At 44.6% G+C, this 8,762-nt stretch overlaps 1 non-coding gene across 1 annotated transcript; it reads left to right on the plus strand.

The window, feature by feature from the left end:
* Nucleotides 1-8,341: 8,341 nt before the first annotated feature.
* Trnat-ugu (transfer RNA threonine (anticodon UGU)) lies at nucleotides 8,342-8,416 on the plus strand. Its single transcript has one exon. It is a non-coding gene; the product is annotated as a tRNA-Thr (tRNA).
* Nucleotides 8,417-8,762: the final 346 nt, after the last annotated feature.

The raw sequence follows: 8,762 nt of genomic DNA on the forward strand, positions 1-8,762 counted from the left end.
ACTTTTATGTTTCTTCAACCGTGTATTCATACTTCTATTTGTAGTTCCAATGTAGACCATAATACATGTACACAGAATCTTGTATACACCACTTGCAGACAGAAGGGAACTTTTATCATTAATGGAATGAAGTGCTTGGCCTATTTTCTTAATTGGTCTGAAAATCGATCGAACGTTATGTTTCCTTAAAATCTTGCCGATTTTATTTGTTACTTTTTTTATGAATGATATAGAAAACGCGTTCTTCCGTCGGTGTGTCCTATCATTGTCCTTAGGCCTCCTGTTATTGTGTTGCAAAACTATTTATTTCCTTACTAGAGTACACATTCTTCTCAAAAGCCTGCTTTACATGTTTTAACTCGGCGTCCAGGTATTCCGATGCACAAATACTTTTAGCTCTGTCCTCTACACTTTTAATTATACCTCTTTTCCGTTGTGGATGATGATTGGAATCCTTATGCAAGTATTTGTCGGTATGCGTAACCTTCCGAAAGACTATGTTTCAAACTGCCTTCAGTCTGTCTTATAACGAAGACATCCAAGAAGGATATTGCATTGTATTTCTCCATTTCCATGGTAAACTGGATTTTAGGATTTATACTATTTCAACAACAAAAGAATTCCTCTGAAGCTTTTTTGCCATGTGACCAAACCACAAGTGTATCATCCTCGTATCGATACTATCGGCATGGTTTCTTATTCGTTTTTTCCAGAGCTAATTGTTGAATTTTTCCGTGTAAAAATTGGAGATCATATGACTCAATGGGTTACCCATGGCCACACCATCAACCTGCTCATAAAACTCGTCTTCCTTCTGGAACTGACTAGAGGTAAGACAGCGCCTGAGAAGAACAGTCAAATCTGCTGGGAAAACATCCGCTATGTAAACCATAACTTCGTTAAACGGAATCATACTAAATGCAGACACTATGTCAAAACTGAGAAGAATATCCTCAGGAGCCCCAGTTAGTCCTTCCAGTTTCTCAATAAAATGACATGAGTCTTTTACATAAGAATCAGTTCTGCCAATATGTGGTTGCAAACAAGTTGCCAGATATCTTGCTATTTGGTACGTTGGGGAATTAATAGCACTGACAGTGGGTCTCAGAGAAAGGTTAATCTTATGAACTTTAGGTAGGCCATAAAGTCTGGGACACATAGCTTCACTCCTCAACAAATCTTTCGTCTCCTCCTTTGGAATTGAAGTAGATGACTTAATCAGCGTATCTATTTTCCTCAATATGCTAGCTGTAGCTTCTTTCTTAAGTTTATCCAATATCTTACTTCCATAATCCTCTTTATTCATCACAACAGTAGTACTGCCTTTGTCAGAAGGAAGAACCACTATCCCTTCGTCTGCATTTAAATCTCTGAGAGGCCTTCCCTCACCTTTCCTTATGTTACTTTCAGATGGTTTACTGCGGCACAAGACCCTCGTCGTTTCCATTCGAATTGCATTTGCAGTTTCTTTGGGGAGGGTTCGTATCCGTGCTTCTACGTTCCCAATTACCTCCTCAACTGGCACTTTCGTCTCTCTGAATCTCCTTCATGTCAGAACAACATCGCTTTGGCTCATTCCGAGACGCCTGGACACTTCCCTTGTTTAGAGCCCTTCCTGGCAGAAATAAACAATGCAGACTCAATTGCTCCACGGTATTGACAGTCTAGGCACGGTTGAACTACAGACAACACGAGCCGTCTACCTCCTTCCTGGTGGGATGACTGGAACTGATTGGCTGTCGGACCCCCTCCGTCTAAAAGGCGCTGCTCATGCATGGTTGTTTACATACTTGGGCGGGTTTAGTCACATCTCTGAACAATCCAAGGGAGTGCGTTTGTGATACAATATCCACAGTCAACGTCTATGTTCAAGAGTTCTGGGAGCCGGGTTAAGGCAAAACTTTTTTGATGTGTATAATAAGTTTCTTCCCCCCCCCCCCCCCCCCATGAACCATGGACCTTGCCGTTGGTGGGGAGGCTTGCGTGCCTCAGCGATACAGATAGCCGAACCGTAGGTACAACCACAATGGAGGGGTATCTGTTGAGAGGCCAGACAAACGTGTGGTTCCTGAAGAGGGGCAGCAGCCTTTTCAGTAGTTGCAGTAGTTCTGATCTGGCCTTGTAACACTGACCAAAATGGCCATGCTGTTAAGGTACTGCGAACGGCTGAAAGCAAGGGGAAACTACAGCCGTAATTTTTCCCGAGGGCATGCAGCTCTACTGTGTGATTAAATGATGATGGCGACCTCTTGGGTAAAATATTCCGGAGGTAAAATAGTCCCCCATTCGGATCTCCGGGCGGGGACTACTCAAGAAGATGTCGTTATCAGGAGAAAGAAAGCTGGCGTTATACAGATCGGAGCGTTGAATGTCATATCCCTTAATCGGGCAGGTAGGTTAGAAAATTTAAAAAGGGGAATGGATAGGTTAAAGTTAGACATAGTGGGAATTAGTGAAGTTCGGTGGCAGGAGGAACAAGACTTCTGGTCAGGTGACTACAGGGTTATAAGCACAAAATCAAATAGGGGTGACGCAGGAGTAGGTTTAATAATGAATAGGAAAATAGGAATGCGGGTATGCTACTACAAACAGCATAGTGAACGCATTATTGTGGCCAAGATAGATACGAAGCCCACACCTACTACAGTAGTACAAGTTTATATGCCAACTAGCTCTGCAGGTGACGAAGAAATTGAAGAAATGTATGATCAAATAAAAGAAATTATTCAGATAGTGAAGGGAGATGAAAATTTAATAGTCATGGGTGACTGGAATTCGAGTGTAGGAAAAGGGAGAGAAGGAAACGTAGTAGGTGGATATGGATTGGGGCTAAGAAATCTAAGAGGAAGCCGCCTGGTAGAATTTTGCACAGAGCATAACTTAATCATAGCTATCACTTGGTTTAAGAATCATGAAAGAAGGCTGTATACATGGAAGAAACCTGGAGATACTAAAAGGTATCAGATAGATTATATAATGGTAAGACAGAGATTTAGGAACCAGGTTTTAAATTGTAAGACTTTTCCAGGGGCTGATGTAGACTCTGACCACAATCTATTGGTTATGACCTGTAGATTAAAAATGAAGAAACTGCAAAAAGGTGGAAATTTAAGGAAATGGGACCTGGATAAACTGACTAAACCAGAGGTTGTACAGAGCTTCAGGGAGAGCGTAAGGGATCAATTGACAGGAATGGGGGAAAGAAATACAGTAGAAGAAGAATGGGTAGCTTTAAGGGATGAAGTAGTGAAGGCAGCAGAGGATCAAGTAGGTAAAAAGACGAGGGCTAGTAGAAATCCTTGGATAACAGAAGGAATATTGAATTTAATTGATGAAAGGAGAAAATATAAAAACGCAGTAAATTAAGCAAGCAAAAAGGAACACAAGCGTCTCAAAAATGGCTAAGCAGGGATGGCTAGAGGACAAATGTAGGGATGTAGAGGCTTATCTCACTAGGGGTAAGATAGATACTGCCTACAGGAAAATTAAAGAGACCTTTGGAGAAAATAGAACTACTTGTATGGACATCAAGAGCTCAGATGGAAACCTAGTTCTAAGCAAAGAAGGGAAAGCAGAAAGGTGGAAGGAGTATATAGAAGGTCTATACAAGGGCGATGTACTTGAGGACAATATTATGGAAATGGAAGAGGATGTAGATGAAGATGAAATGGGAGATACGATACTGCGTGAAGAATTTGACAGAGCACTGAAAGACCTGAGTCGAAACAAGGCCCCTGGAGTAGACAGCATTCCATTAGAACTACTGACGGCCTTGGGAGAGCCAGTCCTGACAAAACTCTACCATCTGGTGAGCAAGATGTATGAGACAGGTGAAATATCCTCAGACTTCAAGAAGAATATAATAATTCCAATCCCAAACAAGCAGGTGTTGACAGATGTGAAAATTAATCAGTCACAGCTGCAAAATACTAACCGGAATTCTTTACAGACGAATGGAAAAACTAGTAGAAGCCGACCCCAGGGAAGATCAGTTTGGATTCCGTAGAAATGTTGGAACACGTGAGGCAATACTGACCCTACGACTTATCTTAGAAGCTAGATTAAGGAAGGGCAAACCTACGTTTCTAGCATTTGTGGACTTAGAGAAAGCTTTTGACAATGTTGATTGGAACACTCTCTTTCAAATTCTAAAGGTGCCAGGGGTAAAATATAGGGAGCGAAAGGCTATTTACAATTTGTACAGAAACCAGGTGGCAGTTATAAGAGTCGAGGGGCATGAAAGGGAGGCAGTGGTTGGGAAGGGAGTGAGACAGGGTTGTAGCCTATCCCCGATGTTATTCAATCTGTATATTAAGCAAGCAGTAAAGGAAACAAAACAGAATTTCGGAGTAGGTATTAAAGTCCATGGAGAAGAAATAAAAACTTTGAGGTTCGCCGATGACATTGTAATTCTGTCAGAGACAGCAAAGGACTTGGAAGAGCAGTTGAATGGAATGGACAGTGTCTTGAAAGGAGGATATAAGGTGAACATCAACAAAAGCAAAACGAGGATAATGGAATGTAGTCGATCTAAGTCAGGTGATGCTGAGGGAATTAGATTAGGAAAAGAGACACTTAAAGTAGTAAAGGAGTTTTGCTATTTGGGGAGCAAAATAACTGATGATGGTCGAAGTGGAAAGGACATAACATGTAGATTGGAAATGACAAGGAAAGCGTTTCTGAAGAAGAGAATTTGTTAACATCAAGTATAGATTTAAGTGTCAGGAAGACATTTCTGAAAGTATTTGTATGGAGTGTAGCCATGTATGGAAGTGAAACATGGACGATAAATAGTTTGGACAAGAAGAGAATAGAAGCTTTCGAAATGTGGTGCTACAGAAGAATGCTGAAGATTAGATGGGTAGATCCCATAACTAATGAGGAAGTATTGAATAGGACTGAGCAGAAGAGAAGTTTGTGGCACAACTTGACCAGAAGAAGGGATCGGTTTGTAGGACATGTTCTGAGGCATCAAGGGATCACCAATTTAGTATTGGAGGGCAGTGTGGAGGGTAAAAATCGTAGAGGGAGACCAGGAGATGAATACACTGAGAAGATTCAAAAGGATGTAGGTTGCAGTAGGTACTGTGAGATGAAAAGCTTGCACAGGATAGAGTAGCATGGAGAGCTGCATCAAACCAGTCTCACGACTGAAGACCACAACAACAACAATGAGTTTCTTAAGACCCGCGTTTGGGAGCCTATATTTATGATGTAGAAATACTGCAAGAATGGTTGTGGAATTACATCAGCAATTTCCTGGAAGTGGATCAGGCAAGGATTAGTTGCAACAGATTTCTCTCTCAAAACTTTGATTGGTGAAAGAAGAGCGAAAGAAATTGATGGTTCAAATGGCTCTGAGCACGATGGGACTTCTGAGGTCATCAATCCTCTACAACTTAGAACTACTTAAACCTAACTAACCTAAGGACATCACACACATCCATGCTCGAGGCAGGATTCGAACCTGTGAACGTAGCAGTCGCTCGGTTCCAGACTGTATCGCCTAGAATCGCACGGCAACTCTTGCCGGCGATGTTATACCAAGTGAGTCGGTAGCTGAGTGGCTAACAACACAGGATCGAGTTTTTATGCTCCGTGTTCAAACGCAGTTGTAAATTTTCTCCTTTTGCTATCGCTAGACTCTGTGGGTTCAATGACAATACTTTTGTGACATCGAGAAATACAATGGAATTATTTACAAAACAAGCATTTAAAATATTATGAAAATTAGATTATATTACCACAAATCTTATATAACGTTATGTAACTGGCAGTACTTAAAAATGAAAAACAAATCCTTACACATCAATCTTTGGTTTAACTTTTACACTACAAGAAAATCATTGTACTCCGCAGGTCGTATCCATCCTAAATACGTTCAAAGCATACGAAACCGAAGCACGATCAGCAATGAGCGAAGCTACGTATGCTACAGTCACATTCGTCAATTTGACTATCATTAGGAGAAACAGCTTCGTTAACGCTGTAAATACTTCGCGATCTGGCGATAATTTCGTAACAAACCAAGCATATCAAACAGTTTTTCCGACAGCTGAAGCCTGCAAGTGATTAAGAATCCAGGGATTTATTTTACTCATTTCCTCGCTTGCAGTTGGGATTCCAGATTGTTGTGCGATGCGATATGGCACTTTTATACTAGGCGAAAGTACTTTTCACCTGCCAGTAAAAGTATATACGTACGGTTGAAAAAATGGCGCATTCACTTTTAATGAACACTTCGGCATTTCTACACTCCTGGAAATGGAAAAAAGAACACATTGACACCGGTGTGTCAGACCCACCATACTTGCTCCGGACACTGCGAGACGGCTGTACAAGCAATGATCACACGCACGGCACAGCGGACACACCAGGAACCGCGGTGTTGGCCGTCGAATGGCGCTAGCTGCGCAGCACTTGTGCACCGCCGCCGTCAGTGTCAGCCAGTTTGCCATGGCATACGGAGCTCCATCGCAGTCTTTAACACTGGTAGCATGCCGCGACAGCGTGGACGTGAACCGTATGTGCAGTTGACGGACTTTGAGCGAGGGCGTATCTTGGGCATGCGGGAGGCCGGGTGGACGTACCGCCGAATTGCTCAACACGTGGGGCCTGAGGTCTCCACAGTACATCGATGTTGTCGCCAGTGGTCGGCGGAAGGTGCACTTGCCCGTCGACCTGGGACCGGACCGCAGCGACGCACGGATGCACGCCAAGACCATAGGATCCTACGCAGTGCCGTAGGGGACCGCACCGCCACTTCCCAGCAAATTAGGGACACTGTTGCTCCTGGGGTATCGGCGAGGACCATTCGCAACCGTCTCCATGAAGCTGGGCTACGGTCCCGCACACCGTTAGGCCGTCTTCCGCTCACGCCCCAACATCGTGCAGCCCGCCTCCAGTGGTGTCGCGTCAGGCGTGAATGGAGGGACGAATGGAGACGTGTCGTCTTCAGCGATGAGAGTCGCTTCTGCCTTGGTGTCAATGATGGTCGTATGCGTGTTTGGCGCCGTGCAGGTGAGCGCCACAATCAGGACTGCATACGACCGAGGCACACAGGGCCAACACCCGGCATCATGGTGTGGGGAGCGATCTCCTACACTGGCCGTACACCTCTGGTGATCGTCGAGGGGACACTGAATAGTGCACTGTACATCCAAACCGTCATCGAACCCATCGTTCTACCATTCCTAGACCGGCAAGGGAACTTGCTGTTCCAACAGGACAATGCACGTCCGCATGTATCCCGTGCCACCCAACGTGCTCTAGAAGGTGTAAGTCAACTACCTTGGCCAGGAAGATCTCCGGATCTGTCTCCCATTGAGCATGTTTGGGACTGGATGAAGTGTCGTCTCACGCGGTTTGCACGTCCAGCACGAACGCTGGTCCAACTGAGGCGCCAGGTGGAAATGGCATGGGAAGCCGTTCCACAGGACTACATCCAGCATCTCTACGATCGTCTCCATGGGAGAATAGCAGCCTGCATTGCTGCGAAAGGTGGATATACACTGTACTAGTGGCGACATTGTGCATGCTCTGTTGCCTGTGTCTATGTGCCTGTGGTTCTGTCAGTGTGATCACGTGATGTATCTGACCCCAGGAATGTGTCAATAAAGTTTCCCCTTCCTGGGACAATGAATTCACGGTGTTCTTATTTCAATTTACAGGAGTGTATTTCAGGATACTTCTGCACACGCCGGAAGTCAATAATGTACAGGAAAGGCTCCATTTTTGGGGGTCCGTACCTCAATCGGTAAATATGGAATCCTTTGTCATCTATCAGTGCGACTGTAAAGAACCCTTTCTTCGAAAATAGGTAAAGGTAAGAAGTTGAAATTTATTTCAGGTGTTAAGCTCAACGATCCCTTAGCGAGGTAAATATTTCAAGCTTCTAAGCCAAACGGCGATGTATGTCAAATAGTTTGCCAGTGGCCTTGCCGCAGTGGCAACACCGGTTCCCGTCATATCACCGAAGTTAAGCGCTGTTGGTACGGACTAGGACTTGGATGGGTTACCATCCGAAATTAGAATTATATTAATACTTCCAGCTGCTAACGGCCGCTGATATATATCAACGGGGACAGGTCAAAATGTGTGCGCCGACCGGGCAGACACCTTTTCCGTATAAGTATGTAGTTCTGGCAATACTGGCCATAACCTTCTTCTGTGCGGATGCACACTTATTACCCGAACTGTTACGGGATTGCGTAAAAATGTCTTCCACGAGTAATGAGTGGGGTGGGACACTACGAAAGTAGTGTGTGGACATACAGAGTGAGAATGTGGGTCTCGCGGGAGGCGTGCGCGAGGTAGTCCCTGCAGTCGCGCTATCCTCTGTGCCCTCGGTGGCTCAGATGGGTAGAGCGTCTGCCATGTAAGCAGGAGATCCCGGGTTCGAGTCCCGGTCGGGGCACACATTTAAACCTGCCCCTGTTCATACACTACTGGCCATAAAAAATGGCTACACCACCAAGATGACGTGCCACAGACGCGAAATTTAACCGGCAGGAAGAAGATTCTGAGATACGCAAATAATCAGCTTTCCGGAACATTCACACTCAGTTGGCGCCGTTGGTGACACCTACAACGTGCTGGCATGAGGAAAGTATCCAACCAATTTCTCATACACAAACAGCAGTTGACCGGCGTTGCCTGGTGAGACGTTATTGTGATTCCTCGTGTAAGGAGGACAAATCTGTACCATCACGTTTCCGACCTTGATAAAGGTCGGATTGTAGCCTATCGCGATTGCGGGGTAT

Source organism: Schistocerca gregaria, chromosome 9 (assembly GCF_023897955.1).
Source record: "Schistocerca gregaria isolate iqSchGreg1 chromosome 9, iqSchGreg1.2, whole genome shotgun sequence".
NCBI lineage: Eukaryota > Metazoa > Arthropoda > Insecta > Orthoptera > Acrididae > Schistocerca > Schistocerca gregaria.